The sequence below is a fragment of the Arvicanthis niloticus genome, chromosome 6 (genome assembly GCF_011762505.2).
Source record: "Arvicanthis niloticus isolate mArvNil1 chromosome 6, mArvNil1.pat.X, whole genome shotgun sequence".
NCBI lineage: Eukaryota > Metazoa > Chordata > Mammalia > Rodentia > Muridae > Arvicanthis > Arvicanthis niloticus.
In genome coordinates, this window is record NC_047663.1 from 43903516 (window position 1) to 43922472 (window position 18957).

The 18957-nt window shown below is 50.0% G+C and overlaps 1 protein-coding gene across 2 annotated transcripts in view; it reads right to left on the reverse strand.

The window, feature by feature from the left end:
• The window catches only part of Sez6 (seizure related 6 homolog), a 47252-nt gene that overhangs the window by 25482 nt on the left and 2813 nt on the right, over positions 1 to 18957 (reverse strand). The window lies entirely within an intron of this gene.

Below are 18957 nucleotides of genomic sequence, written 5' to 3' on the forward strand. Positions count from 1 at the left end.
GGCTGGGGCTGTAACTCAGCTTGTAGAATGCTTGCCTACCAAGCATGAAGTGCTAGGTTCTCTCCCAGCACTGTGTAAACTAAGAACTTGTAACCCCAGCAGGAAGATCAGAAATTCAAGGTCAGCTTCAACTACATAGTGAGTTTGAGGTCAGGGATACATGGGGCCCTGTCTCTGAAGAAAAAGGAAAGGAAAGGAAAGGAAAGGAAAGGAAAGGAAAGGAAAGGAAAGGAAAGGGTAGAGGCATCTTTGGATCCAGCATGCAGGAGACAAAGGGTTTTGGGCAAACCTGATCTACATAACGAGTAGGATAGCCAGGGCTACATAGAGACTCTTTCTCAAGAGAAAAGGAAAAAAGAAAGAAAGAAAGAAAGAAAGAAAGAAGGAAGTGCCTTGTTCAGAGTCTAGTACCCTGTGTAAGTGGGGAGCCGAGGATTTAACAAGAGGAATGTCTCTCACTACAGTGGCTTTTCTAGCTGAAATTACAAGACATTCAAATTCATGTCCTGTTCCCAGTGAAACTGCTGGTCATTAGTTTCAGGAAACATTACATATTTGGAATTTTATTTTAGGTTTTCTCATGCTTGGCTTCTTTGCTCAGTCCCCAGTTCACTACCCTCCCCCAAAATGATTTCTCTCCTCTTCTTCCCTGAATTTTTTCTTAAACAGAGATTTCCTATGTAGCCCTGGCTGTCCTGGACTTTGCCATGTAGCCTAGGCTGCCCCCTTACTCACAGAGATCTGCTTGTCTCTGCCTCCCAGGTGCCGGCTGGGCTGAAGGGCATATGTCACCTGACTTTCCTGACTTTTATGGTCTTTCTAGAGTAGTACAGTTGGGGAGCCCCAAGTTCTGAAGCAGATATGGCTTCAGATCTACTCAGGTCCATTCCTCTGGCCTATATGGTCTGGTCAAAGGGCCTACATCCTTTAAACCTTAGTTTTCTTATCTGTAAAATGGAGCTTCTGTCTTATTTCCTTTTCCCACTTAACATGTCTTGTTAACGTCCTCCTTTCTTTTATTCTGAGACACAGTCTCACTCCACAGACTTCTGACTGGCCTGAAACTCACAATCCTCTACCTCCTGAGTGCTGGGATAACACACCCATGCATGACCATGCCCTCTTCTTTTAGCTTCCTTAGGATGCTACACAGGGTCTTAAACAGGGATGGAATGGGACGCCACCTGTCCATTCATGGCATATGTCCCAGATCAATTTTGATAATTTCTTGCTAAAGTCACATGAGGCTTGAGAATCCTTCTCAACAGTAATCCAGGCAGCCATTGCCAATCAATCAGGCTGATGAAATCAACGAAACTTACTTCCTGTCTCTGGTCATCGGTATGGATTGCTCTGCTATTGATTATGCTCACTCATTTAACCACATCACTGAAGAGATGATAACTCACATCATCTCTTGTGGTCCACTAGACTCCCCAGATCCACCTCTTGTGGTCCACTAGACTCCCCAGATCCTTAACTGCCAAGAAAAGGCCAGTAGATTCTGGCTCCATATTCAGTTCACACAGAATCTCGTCAACTCTGAGAAGGCTGGGGTGGGGGGATATTCCTCATCTCTACAGCTCTCAAAATGGCCGCCGTGAGGATCTAGAAAGAAAGTCTACCTGGGGCTAGATAGCAGAGTTTGCAAGGAGGCCGGTTCCACTACAGGTCTGCTGGAGGGGCTGTCTTTCCACGAGCTCACACCCACCCCACGGATTGGCAGACATGAGGAAGCGGCAGATGGGCTACATTCTGTTCAGGAGACCATCACAGCTCTGATGTGTCAGACAAATGGGAGGAGGGAGAAAACTGGGGTGGGAAAGGCAGGCTTAGGTTGGAGAGTCCTCCAGTCTTCTGGGTCATGAGGCCCAAGCAATTCAAAGCCTTGAAAACCTGGACCAATTGCTACATCCTGAGATGCCCACTAAAGTAGCCCATCTGTGCCCTGGCATTTGTGCCAAGCACTGATATCACAGTGTCCAAACTAGATACCCAGCCAGGCTCATATCCCCCAGAGCAGATGGTCTGACAGTGCTGGGTGTCTTTCATCTAAATCAGTGATGTGGCGCTTAAGGGGGAGGGGTGTTGAGGTAGTACCTGTGACATGCCAGGACAAGGCTACTTTCTCTCCTCCTTGCACCCCTCCAGATGTCATTCTGTCTTTGCCAGTGACTATTCTTATCGTGACACTCAGGCTGGAGTCCCCGGAACTCTCTATTGTTCCAGGTCCATTTTCCAGGGGTGCCTATCAAGAAGTGTGTTCTGTGGCTCTCAGGGTGGGCACCTGTGGGACTCTTGGTAGGGAAGGGGAGAGAGAGAGAGAGAGAGAGAGAGAGAGAGAGAGAGAGAGAGAGAGAGAATATGCACAGAGAGCCTGTGCCTCAGGAAGTGACCATAGCTGGCACCGTTCTCCTGCCAGCAGTCAGGTGGGTGCTGGGCAATGGAGTGGAGCTAATGGGCCCCTCCCGTCACTGTCGATTGAGCTGATTGTGTTATCTAGGGGGACCGAGCACTTGGTTAAATGAGATCGAGATAGCATATCAAGCGAGCAAATTGATTCCCAAATCGGCCGCCACTTGTTCCCTGCGGGAGCCACCCACTGTCAGCGTGGGTAAGATAATCTCTGGGAGATAAACCACATCTGCAGGAGGCGTCTCCAGATACCCTCATCGACTATTGGAGGCCTGAGGGTCTGTAGCATGTCACCGGGGTCCCAAGGGTTGTGATGAAGAGGTCAGGGCTTCTCTTTGCCTGGCTATATTTAATGTTCAGGGCTGACTCAAGGGACCAGCAGAAGGAGGTGCTGAGGGACCAGACTAAGCCAGTTCCCTCTGAGACTTTCTATCACCATCATCACCATCACCACCACCACCATCATCATCAACCTGCTTTAACCTGTCCGAGGCCTAGGTGGTTTGTTGTTGTTTTGCTTTGCTTTTTCACTTGTTTGTTTTTGTTTCAAGACCAGGGTCTCATGTAGCCCAGGCTGGACTTGTACTTGCCACATGGTTATGGGTGGTCGTTAGTTCATGGATCCTCTCGCCTCTACCACCAAGTACCAGGACTGCAGGCACGTGACAGCACCCCAGCAAGCTTGCATTATTTAATTGACACAGCAACTTGGTGACAGAGGAATCTTTCTCATGTGTTATGTAAACCCGACAGCCGGGCAAGGCAAAGACTTGCCCAGTGCTGAGGCTGAGAGTCAATCTGCGACTCGCTAGCTCACTCTTGATTATGCTCACTCATTTCAGTGACGTGGTTGTCACTGAAGAGATGACGCACATTCTGCCTCTGGTCCACTAGACTCCCTGGATCCTCAGCTGCCAAGAAAAGGTCAGCAGATGCTGGTTCCACTTTCAGTTCATACAGAATTTTGTCAGCTCTGAGAAGGCTGGGAGAATAGTCCTGGTCTTTACAGCTTTCAAAATGGCTGTGCAAGGATTGGAAACAAAGAGCAACAGGCAAAGGTGCCCAGCCCTTCCAGACCACGGGGACCTGGGCAGGGAGCGATGGAGCTCCCAAAAGTCCTCTGAAGAAGGCACAAGCTAACAGGGAGGAGTGCATGCATTCAAGGTCTCTGCAGGTTGGAAGTGATTCTGGCCCTTGGGAAGGTGGCTTAGCTGGAATCAAGAGAGCCCCTATTCCATTCCCAAAGCACATCTGAGCCTGGGAACCAACTTTACTCAGTAGTACTAGCGTATAGGCACGCAGACCTGTTCTGGTGTCAGCTCTGTCTGGGAGCAGGTTTTTATACATCTCTAATCCCAGCACCAGGGAGGCAGAGGCAAGCAGATATCCTGTGAGTCCAACCTGGTCTACAGGCTTCAGGACAGTCAGGACTATGTGGTTAGGACAGGAGAGAGAGAGAGAGAGAGAGAGAGAGAGAGAGAGAGAGAGAGAGAGACAGACTAGGTGGTGGTTCCTCACACCTTTAATCCCAGCACTCAGGTCAGGTTAGGAAACAGAGGCAGAAGGTTCTCTGTGAATTAGGGGTCAGCCTGGTCTGCAGAGATAGTTCCAGGACAGTTCCAGGACAAGAAAACTTTGTCTTAAAAAAATAAAACAAAAGAAGGAGGTGAAGGAGGAGGAAGAGGAAAAGGAGAAGAAAAAGGAGGAAAAAGAGGTGGAAAAAGGAGAAAAAGGAAAAAAAGGAAGAGCGGTCTCCTCTGAGTGTTCTAGATACCAATGTCCTCAGGGCAGAGAGAGGGGGTAATGGGGGGCAGTCCACTAGGATAGAAAGGATTTAGCTAAAAGTGAGGTCTCTCCCCTCTGGAAAACCTCAGACCCTGTTGGATGGCAATGTGTGTGGCCATGAGGTATGCCGTCCACAAAGAAAGCATAGTTCTGCATCACCCACAAAGAAGGTCGTCACCTCTAAGATTTGTTCGTCCCAGGGGACAAAGCTGTGGGTACAACCAGAACCATTCACCTCTATGATCCACACTTAGTCAATCTACCTGGTGCCGGTACACAGGGACGAATTCCCGCCCCTCCCCGCAGAGCTCCAAGGGCCTGGGGCTGCTAGCCTAACCTTCTGGGTCTGGTAAACACTCTTCTCAGGCCCCTATAGCAAAGAGTTTCCCTGCAACCCCTAGCCTTGGGCACTGCAGCATCGGCCCTCCCCCCGCATTAGCTCTTAAGCTATGCAAATAGACATCGGAGGGAGCCCTGTTTAAAGTATTTAGACGAAATGAAAAAAGGCTTTCATCGGCACTAATGAGCCATTCAGGATGCCTCCCCGGTGGATTCTCTCCCGCTCCGCCTCCTGGCCCCTCTTAGGAATAGAAGTCCCACCCCTGAGCCCCAGCCCGATAGTTCCCCCGCTTTGTTTTCACAGCCGCCCCGCCCCCGTAAAGTCCAGAGGGGTCCCACACTTGGCAGGTCTGGTTCAGGGTGGAGCCCTTTCCACCTCCTGCTAGCTAAGTCTTATGGTCTTACAGATAGGTAAACTGAGGCTTAGAACCAGAAAGCTGGTGGGCAGTGAAGCTGGAGGCGTTCCTAGAGGATCTGCTGTCCCAGACAATAGGGCGGCCTCAGCACTTCCTCTCAGCACCATCACATCTTTCCATCTTTCTGGACCACAAGGCCTTGGGTTCTAATTCCAAAACCGCGTTACTATCATGCGAATTGTCTCCCTAGTTGTGAAGGGAAGACGTTGAGTTCTGGGAGGAGGACCCTCCTGACAACAGCTTCCCCCTGCCAGCCCCAACCCCATCTTCTACAGAGATCGGGCTGTCACTTCAAAGCCCAGTATAGGCAGGCCCCAGCCATGATGCTTATGTCCAGTATGGGGAGAGACCCTCTGGTTCTGGGACAAGCTCAGATGGACTCTCCCACCATAGGGTAGAGCCCATTCTCACCTTAGAGGAGAGAGCATGACAACATGGGGGTCCAGGAGAGCCTGGGGGAGGTAGTGGACAGGGAGTCCACTACTCTAGGTTCTAAAGGTTAAGCTGGCCCAGCATTGGAAGAATGAGAATTTAATGGGATCCATTTATTATCCCATAAAAATTAATGAGTTTATTCTGGAGGTTTCCTGGCCCCTTTCAAGTTTTAATAGGGGATTAGTGAGGGCCTGGCTCTGCAGACCCCTATTATCCCAGAGTCTGAGGGAGCAAAGGGGCCCTGTGTGTTAGAGAGTGTGGGTTCCCCTGGGCCTGAGTCTGATCACCACACCGACAGAGCACTGGTTCAGCTATATCTCTTAGAAGTTGGCAGGGCCACAGAGCCCTGAAGTCTAAGTCTAGAAGCTTTTGATTCCAGACTCACCCCCTATAGTATCCAGCCTTTCAGTAGGTTCAATACTGTGTGTTTGCTTGTACAGACAGGAAAGACAATATAACTATAGATGAGGAAACTGAGGCCAAGAGATGGGATGTGGTTTTCCAAGGTTAATCTATAAGCTATACAAGAACCAGAATGGACACACACTTCCTGTTCTGGTCTAGGACCAACAGCTGGGATTGGTAACAGCTGCTATCCACTGCCTTCCTGCTTGCTATATGCAAACTGTACTCTCAGACCTCATCAATCCAGGGAAGTTTGTGTCATTATCCCAAGAGACAGATACTTTGGGGGTCCAGAGTGGTTAAGTAATTCATTTATGATCACACAGAGACCTGGGATTCGAACCCACAGCTTAGCTCAGTTTGCTGCTCTTGCTGGGCCTCCTATCTCCCTACCAGTCTGGATGCTGTTATACTAGGGCATCTCTGTGGGAAATCCTGCAGCTTGTGGTGATAGGGGATGCTTGGTGGCATTCTGGAGGGGCAGCATTTTGAGTAGGCACAGAAAATGAGATTTTCCTTGTCAGGACAGGTACCTTCCCTAATACCCCATTTGTTCATATAATTCGCCCTCCTGCTGTGCTGTTTCTATCTACATTTTGTGTAGATATCTTCTTATACTTCCGGGTCCAATTCCTGTCTCCTCTCCGGATGGCCATTCCTGCCTGTGTGTCTGCTGACCTCCTGGGATACTTCTTGATGTGTCCTGAGCAGATGGATAGTTTACACTGTGGCAAGGATTACAGCATTAGGCTTCTCTCTCCCCACACAGCTCTGCCTGTAAATGTTGGTCCCTGGTGCTAGGCTTGGTAAAGGGTAGTTCCTAGGCACAGGTCTGCTTGTCTACACAATCAGGATTCACCTTGCTCCCCAAAGCCTGGCTCTCAGACAGCATAGGTGGGCAGGGGTGGGTCCAGCAGGGAAAAGCTGGGCAATGATGGGGAATCTGCAGAAGCTAGCAGGTCCCTCATCCCTGTGACTATGGGGAGTATCTGCAGAAGCTAGCAGGTCCCTCATCCCTGTGACTAATCTTCCCATCACAGGCTGTCACCATCCTCTTTCCTGCTCAGCCTCTGTTAGTCCAATAAAATCCAGATTTTGAATGTGAGCAGGAGCCAGACATGCTTTAATCCCAGCACTTGGGAAACAGAAGCAGGTGGATCTATGTGAGTTGGAGGTCAGCCTGGTCTACAGAGCCAGTTCTAGGATAGCCAGGGCTACACAAAGAAACCCTGTCTTGAAAAATCTAACCAAACCAAACCAAATCAAACCAAACCAAACCAACACCACCACCACCACCAACAACACCGACACCGACACCAACACTGAGCAGGGGACAACAACTTCTAGAATGGCTGGAGACCATTCTAGAAGTTGTTCTTCTAGAATGGCTGGTCACCAGCCCTCCAGTTCATGTCACCTCTGTGAGCGCCTCACAGCTCCTCTGTTTGTCCAGGAGGAAACAGTTCAGGTCCCCACAGTAAACCAGGGGTAGGGCCGGGTTTAGAGGAAGATACCTGTTTCACCTGCTCCAAAGAGGGAGCCCTCTGGTGTCTGCTATCCAGAGCCATACCTCTGGGGACAGAGGACGCATTGCCTCCTGGGTAACCAGGAGCCCCTACAGACATCCTTTGATATCTCCAGGTTGGAGTCTTATTGCCAGGTGGAGGGAGCAGCGAGGAAAGTTGAGGCACAAAGTAGGAGTCAAGTCAGGCCACCTCATCGTGGTCTTGCCTTTGGGGATGAGGCCTGGTGCTGCTGTCCAAGCTACTTCTCCAAACCAAGCCTGCACATTCCATCAATAAAATGGAGACGGGTATGTGGGTGCTGTCTGCTCTCACAGACCAGAACACAGTGAGCCATGAAGGGCTCAGTGTGTGGAAATATCCCATGGTACTGTGCATCTAGCGTTTACCACATGCCCAAGGACATCCCAAGTATTATACCAGTGTCAGCTCACTGAACATCACAGTGTTCTATCACACAGGAACTTTATCACCCCATTGGACAGTTGGTGGAACAGGCGCAGGGAAACCCAGTTCCCAGGTTTATCAGCTTGGCTTTGGTTGTCTGGCTCTCAAGCAGTACTTTTTGCAATAATTTTTTCCCCAATAACAATGTTTTAAAGAGTTTTAAAATATTTATTAATTCAATTAAATTAGATATTTAATTTATTAATTAAATATTTATTTAATTTTGTGTATATCTGTGTTTGCCTATGTGTACATATGTGCACCCCATGAGTGTAAGGCTCATAGAGGTCAGAAGAGGGCATCAGATTCCCCGCTAGACCTGGAATAGTAGGCAATTGTTAGCTGCCATGTGGATAACAGAAACCTATCTTGAGTCCTCTGTAAGAGCAGCAAGTACTGAGCCATCTCTCCAGTCCCAGTGGAATGTTTTATGTCTGTGTTCAGTATGATAATCAAGCGGGTGTGTAGCCTAGAAGTAAAATGCTTGCCTAGCATGCACAGGGGCTGGCTTTGAGCCCTATCATTGCAAATGGTTGAAAACAAGGTAACCAGGGTTGGTGAGATGGCTCAGCGGTTAAGAGCACACCGACTGCTCTTTGGGAGGTCATGAGTTCAAGTCCCAGCAATCACATGGTGGCTCACAACCATTTCGTAATGAGATCTGATACCCTCACATGGGTGTCTGAAGACAGCTACAGTGTACTTTGGGCCAGAGGGAGCAGGGCCAGAGCAAAAAGGAGAAGGGAAGGGAAAAAAAGAAAACAAGGTAGCCATAGTCACGTGAGGCTGTGGAACATTCTAAACGGAGCTAGTAAGGATGAGGTAGTATTAACTTAATTTCATGTTAGTGACTACTATGTACAATGAAAAAAATGTAAGATGGGTAGCCTGGCCTCCCTCCCCAACAATATTCACTGCCTCTGGAGGGAAGAGCCTAAGGCGAGGGGCCTGGGAAAGTTAATATTGGACAGGCTGAAGAATGAAGGTAACAAAGAGTCTAAAGACTTTTTTTCTTTTTTTGAGACAGGGTTTCTCTGTGTAGCCCTGGCTGTTCTGGAACTCACTCTGTAGACCAGGCTGGCCTCAAACTCAGAAATCCGCCTGCCTCTGCCTCCCAAGTGCTGGGATTAAAGGCATGCACCACCACTGTCCCCCCACCCCAACCTGAAGACTTCTTTAAGGCTTTCACAAAGGTTACAGGAGGGCTGGACCTACCACCCCTTATTTCTCTAACGATGTTTGCTTCCCAGCTGTGGTCAAGTATTCTGTAGGTTGTTGGGTGTCCCCCCTACCCCCTTTTTAAAGATTTATTTTAAATGACATATGAGTATTTTGTCTGCATGCATGTATGCACACCATCTGCCTGCCTTGTGTTCTCGTTGTCAGGAGGAAAGCATCAGACTAGAGTGACAGATGGTTGTCAGCCACCATGTGGGTGCTGGGATCTGAACCTGAGTCCCCTGTAAGAGCAGCCAGTGCACTTGAACACTGAGCCATCTCTCCAGCCCCAGGTTGTTAGGTGCTCAGTGGGCAATTGTGAGGGCTGGAGCAGAGGCAGTTTAAGAGGATTTTGACTTTATGGGAGGAACATTTAGACTCCCGTGATCAACCAAGCTGGGCCCAGGCAGGTATGTGTCTTGTAGAAACATCTAGTCTGCTTTCCCTTCCTTCCCCATTGACCAAGCAACAACAGAGGGCAGAGTACCTCAGGGAAGTCCTGGAGCAGTTGCCCAGCTGCAGGGCTAGGGCCACTCACTGTTACCAAGCGTCCCTGCGAGTTAGTCACAAGCCTCCACAAGAACCATCTCCCTTCAGAACTGCCGGATGCTCTTTGTGCTTGGAATCGGTATTCTACATTTTCCATGTGAAGAGTTTGTGATTGAGGGGCAATGTGGATGGACCATTCTACTTCTCCTGAAGGGAAAATGGCCATCAAGGACCAGCCTGTTTTATAGCCTGGAATCAACGTTGCTACTGCCCTGGTGGCTGCTTTGTTGTTGGCACATGTACATGAGAAATAGACATATGCCCATCTGGTGGCATGTGTGTGTTGTGTATGTTTGTGTGTGTGTGTGTGTGTGTGAGAGAGAGAGAGAGAGAGAGAGAGAGAGAGAGAGAGAGAGAGAGAATATGTGAGTATGTGTTGTGTGTGTATGTATGTATGTATGTATGTGTGTGTGCGCGCTGTGTGCTCTGTGTGTGAATGTGTGGTGTGTGTATGTATGACCCGATGACACAGCAGAAGGGGATACTGTTCCCACAAACACTGCTGTGGCCCTTTATTTTAACAGTCCCCTCCTTGGATCCTAGTCTGACCTTTCCCAGAGCTGTCTTACAGCCCCCAGGCTCCGAGGAGGTAGGGAGATGGAGGGGACGCTGCTCTGGGCTGCAGCCAGGCTGGGCCTTTTTACTCCACTGTCCCTCCCCTCCTGTGAGGCTGTGATCAGGGGCCCAGGGTGGAAGGAGCTCCCTGCTAACTGCCACATTCTCGGCTTTCCAATTTAAAATCTAATATGGTCTTGCCACTGCAGAGCTGGGGGCTGGAGAGGTGATTAATGAGGCCTCTGCTACAGCGTCACCTGCTGCGTTCTACACCTTCCCCTGCGGCCTTGTGTTCCCCCTCCTGTCTGCCTGCTGGCCCGGGGACCTAGAGGCCAGAGCCCTGCCTGCTCAGGAGTGATTCCTGGGGCTGGGGCCCTGAGAGGTAGGGGCTGTTGAATTGGCTCCTCCTCCTGGGACACGATGGCAGCAGCGGGAGGATCCCCCTTCCTGTTACCCTTGCCAGTCTAATCTATCCTTCAGTTTGACTGGGCTGCAGCTAACAAGACAGGGTCTAGGTAGGAACTGAGGCTGGGGTTCCTTTACTCAACCTGGGGTTTCTATCCATCAGCCTCTCCATCCATCTGCTACCCCAAGCTCCCTTTTCTGCCTAGGATGTTAGGTGGGAGACAGAGGAGCTATCTTTGGGTCCCAAGGCAGAGGTAAGAGCAGAGGAACGGAAGGGCATGACCCTGAACTGGTGAGTAAGTCACAGCCCTCCTGAGCCAGCATTACCAAACCATCAGCAGCAAAGACCGTATTTCTCTGAATGTCAAACCTTAGAAATGTCAGCTGGGACAGGAAATCTGCAGAGGCAGGAACTGTGTTCTCCCCAGAGCCAGTAGCTGGACCATCTCAGCCAGTCCAGAGGCAAAGCTCGGAAAAAGGGGATGACCAAGAGAGAAACAGCCATTCCCTTCATCTTCTGCCCATTCCCCAACTCTAGACATCAGCCACAGATGATCCCTTGCAGCCACAAGCACCTCGAAGCAGAGCCACAAGGCGATAGGGCTGGAGGGCAGCTACCTTCCTGAGTCCCAGACCAGCATCTCTGGGCTGCTGCCCCAGCCCTCACCCCAGTGTTCAAAGGCCAACTCCTGAGGCCATTCCCAGCACTTTTGTTCACCTCTGGGAATTTGACTCTGATGTCCAAGAGTCCATGGTGCTAATGAAGGGACTTACCTTGTGCATAAGAACCAAAGTCACCTCCCTAACCCAGCCACTTTTGCTCTCTGATGCTTCTGTTTGCTGCATTGGGGAAATACCTTTCAGGAACTGCAGTTGAAGAAGGTCCTGTGCTTGGAACCCCGGGATACCCTGGTTCTCAACGTTGAGTTGGGTTCTAGCTACTTCTTTCTCCGGAGGTCACTGGAGTCTCTGCTCTTAGCTTTGGAGACCTTATCAGAGCCCTGGCTCCAGGGTAGCTCTGCCTCTACCACACTGCTGGGGTGTGTGGCTTTGAGCTTGACCTACCCTCTCTGGGCCTGTCTGTTATTTCTTAGCACTTGCCTCTTGGTTTCTTAAGAAGTCTTTAGGTGGGAGGGGGCAGTTACAACTTCTCTATTACTGGTGCCCAGCTCTGGGAGTTGATAGAGCCTCCTGGTGGGCACAGTGGGGAATTATACTTTTTTTTTTTTTTTTTTTTGTCACTCTCCACTATGCTCCAGAGCCCATTTCCTTATATCTAACTCTTGGTCCATATTTGCTGAGCGCTGGGTGTGAGAACGTATATGTGTGCGTATGCCTGTTTTCTGTGTGTGCATGTGGGGGGCTCATGTGGGGCTGGAGGACCCTGAGAGCCCTCCTGAGCACCTTCTGTGACCCACGTCTGGGTCACTCACTGTTTGCTTGCACTATCTGATGACTCCTACCCTACAGGTGAGAAAGCTTGGTCAGAGAGCTGACCTGTGGGAGACAGTGTAGCTGGGAGGCAGGCCTAGGAGTCTGAGGGAAAGGCAGAGGACAGATGCAGAAACAAAAGGCCCCTGAGAGCAGACAGGCTGTATCTAGAAGTAGGCCTCTCTCTAAGGGAGCTGGAGCTGCCTCTCTTTTTGGTCCATTGGTTCAGCTCCTGAAACTGCTTTGCTCTGTGCTCTCCCAGCTGAGACTAGTTCCCAGGGCCAATGGAAGTAGCAATGGGGGTGAGTGCTTCTTCCTTCTGGGTCAGGAGATAATGACTTGCTAGTGGCCTTTGGGTAGCATTGAGCCTCAGCATGGGTCTGAAACCCCTCTAGGAAGTGCAAGAATGATATTAGAGGCCCCTGGGTGGGTAGCTTCACTGGCATGCCTCCCTTCTCTCTGCCTTTTTGACCCTTCAGCATCCCCCAGCCCTCCCAGCTCCTGTGGGGGATGCCAGCAGCTCTGCCTTACTTCCAAATGACCTAGGGAGAGTTAAGCTCTGTTGGGGACTTGGTGAGGTGAGGGAGTGGAAGCAGAAGTAACCCAGGGCCTTCCTTCAGCAGGTAGGGAAGTTTACTTGCCAAGTGCCACCTATACACTAGCCCAGGTTATCTTTGCCACTATGTTTTTGTGCGACTGAGCATCTCAGACTGTGAGACTCTCCAGGTTTGCCCTGTTCCTCCACTGCCACAGAAATCTTCAGCAGAGGAGAGAAGAGTCACGGAGCCACGTCTCTGGTCTTCCTTGAGGGGTCAGTGGAGCCCAGGATTGGGAAGAAAAAGGATGGGGCAGGCTGATGGGAGTGTGGACAGCAGCCTGAGCTGAGGCTTGATGTATTTATTCTATAGGTCACTGCCCCAGGATGCACAGAGGGCACTGACACCCAGGGATGGATGGACAAGCCAGGCAGGCACTCACAGCCAAAGCTGCCTGCATGACTATGCTGCTTCCCCCCCCCCCCCCCCCCCAGAATCTTTTTTTTTTTCCCAAGACAGGGTTTCTCTGTATAGCCTTGGCTGGGCTGTCCTGGAACTCACTTGGTAGACCAGACTGGCCTCGAACTCAGAAATCTGTCTGCCTCTGCCTCCCAAGTGCTGGGATTAAAGGTGTGCGCCACCACTGCCGGCCCCCCATCCCAGAATCTTAAGGTTGCTATGCAGACTCAACCCCCCACTTCTCACACCCACCTCCTAACCTCATCTTTGCTTTGACTTCCAAGGTCTCTGCTGAGCTGGATGGAGGGACACCTTGAATTGAGAGAGCTAAACTTTCTTCCCCTGTCTTTTCCCATTTCTGTTGCTTGAAGCCCAGGACAGGAAAGGCCAAGGGAGTGCCAGAGTCAGTATGAGGTCCAGCAGGGCTAAGACTTCAGACATCAGTCAGCAGTCAGAGACTTCATGGGCACTACACCACCCAGACCTGAGGAACAGGCACAGCAGGATGGAGAGATAGAAGACTAGAATAGAATATGCGGGGCAGTGGTGCCGCATGCCTTTAATCCCAGCACTTGGGAGGCAGAGGCAGGCGGATTTCTGAGTTCGAGGCCAGCCTGGTCTACAGAGTGAGTTCCAGGATAGCCAGGACTACACAGAGAAACCCTGTCTCGAAAAACAAAACAAAACAAAACAAACAAACAAAACAACAACAACAACAACAACAAAAAGAAGACTAGAATAAGAGTTTAGAATAGGGCTCTGCTACAAGACAGGATCTGGGTGGGCCGTGCAGGAGGAAGGAAAAGGCAATCAGGTAAATGTGTCCACGCATTACTTTTTCATGTCTTACTGGAGACCCCCTTCACACTTTTGGCTGGAGACATCAGGGGTACTTTGAGCCTCAAAATGTAACTTTCCTCCAGTTTCTTTAGCCATCCACAAAATAGGGTACCTTGATGGGAGGGAGACCACCAGCTGTTGGACCAGATGTTTCAAATCACCAGCATGTCTCCTGTCTGGATATAAATAATTTGTACGACTCTGTCGGCAGAGCAGTGTGCCAGGTGAAGACCCTTAAAAGGTCCATGAACCCAGGCTGTCTCTCTGCCACTTGGTCTCATGATACAGACCTTGAACTGATGTTCACCCCTGACTTGAGAGCTCAGTCCTGGCCTGGCTTCTTAGGTCATTGGGTCCAGGCTTTCCAGTGAGTGCCTCCTCTTGTTGCCCTGCATCTCTCCAGCTATTGGAGGACCCTCTCCTCACATAGAACTTCGAGTCTTTTCCTAGTCTTTACCCTTGCTGATTTCCTATGAGTTTCTATGCTGTCTACAAAAGAGGTGGGATAGAATCTGGTGCCATGAATTCCCACTGGCATAGGGAGGTGACATGATTTATCCAAGGTCACATAGACACCAAGAGCCAACACAGGGTTTAAACCGGGGTGGGGGTGGGGGTAGGGGTTGGGGCGGTGGGCCTTGGCTGTCAGATTAGCTCTGTGCTGTTGGAATTTTTCCTGACATGTAGTGTCGCTTCCCACACTGCTTGATTCCTCTCTCCCTAGGCTCCAGAGACTCCGTAGGCACCTGCTGGCTTGTGGGACCCAGGCCAGACAGACACTCAGCAGGTGGCTGCTTGGGGGACAAAGAAGCTGGTGATCTCAGGCCGCAGAGCTGGGAGGGAGGAGGGGGCAGGAAGAGGCTGAGAGGGGAGCAGTGTAGCTGAATCTGGGCTGAGGATGGAGAGAGCAGGAGGAAAACAGCCTGTATTAGAGAAGATACAGAAATGCTCGATGGTTTGGGGCTTTCCTACTGAGCTTCCCTAAATTCTGCCTGATGGGAGGGAGGGGCTTGATTGTAAAGAGAAGAGCCTTTGGGGAGGGGTGAAAGGGGGGAAGGGGCCTCTGAGGGACATGATGAGGTTACTACCAAGGTATGGCAGGCAATTCTGGTTAAGCCCTTCGAAAAGCACTTTGCAGGTAGATACCTTCAACTTGGATTATGCAATGTTTTTGGTTTGGTGACAAGCAGGAGGAGCCCTGTACCATATTTGCATGTTGAAAGTTACAGGGATATCCAGACCCAGCAGAGATGGGAAGGTTTCAGCATGGTCTGACTTGAAGACCTCAGAGACTTTTTAGGCCTTCATATTGGCCTAATGGCGATTTCCTGCTACAGGTGAGAAACTGAGGTACAGAAGTATTCCTGATCAGGAGTCATCTGTCCCTGAAGTTCAGGGTACCTGGATCCTGTAGGTGCCATTTGTTGTACCTAGCCCATTCAATTACTATTGGAGAAGAGGGGAAAAAATAAACCTCAAACAAAGCAAAACAAAAACAACCACCACCACCAACAGAAACAAAAAACCAAAACAAGAACAAAACCCCACAAATCTCTAGTCTAGGTAGAAGTAGCTAGAGCTGATCCTAATTATTAAGGCTCTAACTTATCTCTAAACTAAGTTTCTTAAGGTCAGGGCTTGTGTTATACAGTCCGGTTTTCGATAGGTGCTGAATAGAGGGATTGTTGAATGGACAATGGATGGGTGGGTAAGTGAACAGCTGAGTTTTGATGGGTCATATTTGCTGGGTAGTCAGGAAAGGGGAGGCAGGAGAATGAAAAGAGATGGACAGAATGGCATTGTGTAGAGGCAGGACTGGTTACTGCACATCCGTACAGTGCCTAGGCTTTAGCGAGCATCCTCACCGAGTCTCCTCCCCTCCTCCCAGGCTTTCTCAGTCTCTGCTCATCTCCTGGCAAAGCCCCTTGTTCCTGCTGGGCTCAGCCAGGACCTCCCACCTCACCCCTTCTCTCCCTGCCAGACACCCTGCCAGCAAGGCTGCAGGCTCTGCAGCCAGAGCCTGGGATTGTTGTTGGAGACGTAGCAGGTTTGTTTGCTCCCAAGCCCTCTGAGAAATCTCAACAATCAATGGCCAACAACACTCTGCCTGCAGCTGCAGCATCGATCTTCTCTTCCAAGGGCTGGCGGCCTGGGGGACGGCAGGTAGGTAGTTGGATGGAAGCTGGGGAAGGCTTAGGGCTTCCTTCTATCTGGGGACTGGGCCTCAGTGGGGGCTGAAGAAGTGGGATAATCCAAGATGCCAAGACAGGTGCCACCGATCCTCTCATTTACCAAGACCCAGAGAGGGCAGAAATCACCTAAGGCAACTGACCTTTGAACCGAGGTGTTTCAGCCCTTTGCCATTATGGATAGAGTATGATAAAATGTCTGTAACTTGCCATAGTAAAGACTGAGAGCAGGCATTACTGGGAAGCAACTGTCAAGGCCAGAAATGTGATAGAAGAAAGTTACGGAGTATCTACGTCTTGAGTCTATCAGATAATATGAGCTTGAACTTGGTCTATGAAAGGCAGGTAATAGCTTCTATTTCGTTGAAATGATACAAGGGGCAATGAGCAAATGTATTCAAAGCACTTAGGGAGCCTGGCATGTATTTGGTCCTCATAAACATTTGCTGTTATTGCTGCTGCTTATATTATTTGAATAGTGGTGTTCTGGGTTCCTATTTGCCTAGCCTACATCTCTTCCTAGGCTGGAGGAGACGGAGCTCTGGCTGATGCAAGAGTTAGCAAAATGGGCGGGCTCTTTGGGATACCCTTTCTAGCTAGACAGCCCAGGGTAAGTGACTTGATCTCTCCCAAACTTGTTTTTCCCATCTGTAAAGTGGAGATAGAAACCTCTTACTGTGAGCATTAAATAGAAAAGACTTGATCAGTGAAGTCTAGGCCCCTGTGGCTAAAGGTGTTCTCTGGGCCCAATCCTTACATCTCAAACCATGTTTGTGTAATGTGCAAATGAATGGTGGACTGAATGGTTGGATGGCTGTACCCCCAACACTTGCTTTTTGTCGGAGGGAGAAAGGTTCATGGATGTGTATTACCGTCTAGATTACTCTTAGGCCTCCGCTACTCCATTCAAGGGCATATCTGATCTCAGAGCTCCATACTAGTCTCTCCAGGCTGTGTGATGGTTTTCTGAAGCGTGAATGGTTGAGTGCACTCTGGAGCCTCAGCCAGATACGAACTGTGGGAGGGGATTTGAGAGGCTGGAACCCAGGCTCTCTTGTGCTACTTTCTACCCTTGCAGTTCTTACAGATTTCTTAACATGCATTTGATGTGTGCCACATGCTAGGCAGGCCCTGAGCCACTGGGGACACAAGTAGTGGTGGCAGTAAGGGATGACTGAGGAAAGCTTTACCGAATTAAGAACGGCCATCCGCCCCGCCCCCAAACCACCTAAGTCTGATGGCATGACAACTTAATTTGTAGAAGGAAAAATCTAAGTAAAGGCTGTAATTTACAGGCAGAATAATTGGCCAACTGTTAGGAAAGGGGGAAAAAAGTCTCAACATACAATCTATGTAAAAATAGTGTACTTACTACGCAAACTCAGCCTCAAGACGCAGTCCCAGCTGCTCGAGGACCATCGTTCCATTCTAACCAGGCAGCTGACCCCTAAGCTTCTCCTAAATAGGCTTTCTGGAGTTACCCAAGATACATGGGGTGAGCAAGGTAGACTTACTGTTCTCTTTCCTGAGTTGTTGGTGTTGATAGGAACTTCAAACAACCAGGAAAAGCTCCTGATCCAACAGTCTGGGAACCAGATGGGGTACCAAACAGACAGTGGGAACATGGACAAGTCCTCTGACCCAGGCTGGAGGACAGGCCATACAGCAGATGCCTCCTGCCAATTATTGAAGTGCCAGTCAAGCCAGACTCAAAGCATGGAGTAGACTAACCAGGCTGGCCAAGGGGAAGAGAAAAACAAAAGCAGGTAGAAGGAACATTAAGAGTCCAAACACTGCCGAGAACCACGATTGTCTGAAAAATTGATGCTGAGACTCCTTTGACCTGGCTGGATTAGTCATCTTTCTGGAATGATGTTGCTTCCTGTTGGAACTGGCCTTGGAGACCTCCTAGCACCTGCTTCCTACCTCTTGGCTGTGGACGGGAGCTGGCAGCCTTTCCTCTTCTAGGTGACTCTTATTCATAGAGCTTAGCCCCTGAGAGGTGAAAACCAGGCTTGGCGACATGGTGAATTCCATGCCTTACAATGGTGGCTCCCGAGGGTGAGGTCTATTGTGAGCCAAGGACACGGTAAGCTGGCCTCTTCCTCTTCTGGGCTGAGAGGCTCCTTTACTGAAGTTACCCCTGTCTATTGTTTTCTGTCTGACGAGGTTGGAGGGTAGGATAATGAACACTGAGAGTTCTGGCCAAGTAGGGGTGCAGGATTCCTGAGCTGAGAACCATCTGGTAGATGGGCTTGGCTCGAGCTAGGAGGGGTGGAGACAAGAAGGGCTGGAGGAGGCTGGAGGGCCTGGGACTGGATGAGGGTAAGAAAGCAGCCTTTCCCTCTTTTCAGGCAGACATCGTCGTCGGGATGGGGGAGGGGGTAGGGATGGAAGTTCAGTTTCTAATTAAGCCCAAACCCCATTGTCTTCTTGTTTCCCATTAGTGCCCCCACAGCATCCCCAAGGCATTTTAAGCTGCCACCCTGCTAAGGCTGGGATGACCGCCAGGACCTGCCAAGCTTGATTCGCTTTAGGCCCGTGAGGGGCCAAAAGCTAACTCTGCTCTTCCTCTTGGGCAGTCTCCTCAGAAACCCAGCAGGGGTTCCCTGCCTGCCAGGTTCACCTCTAGGGCTCTGAGTGGAATCCAAGCTATCTCCTATGGGCCCTTATCCCCAGCAAGAGCCCTGATCCTGAAGAACCGGGCTGGAAAGCTGGGTGTGGTAAGGCTTGTGCAGCAGCCTCCAGACTCTGAGCAATAAGCCATCAGAAGCCAGCACCAACCAGAGCTCCACCCCCAAGTAGCAATTTGCATTTTAGGTTAAGTCAGTCCTAGGTTAACCCTTGCAGCTGTGGGAATCCTGGAAGCCAAATCCTTCCTTTTTTCTTTTTTTTTTCTTTTTTTTTTTTTTTTCCCTCCCACACTTTATCCTCCAGTTTCTGCCAGAATAAGCAACTGAGGCTTGCTGTTTTTGCCCCCGCTCCCATTTTTCTTTCTACCACACTCTCG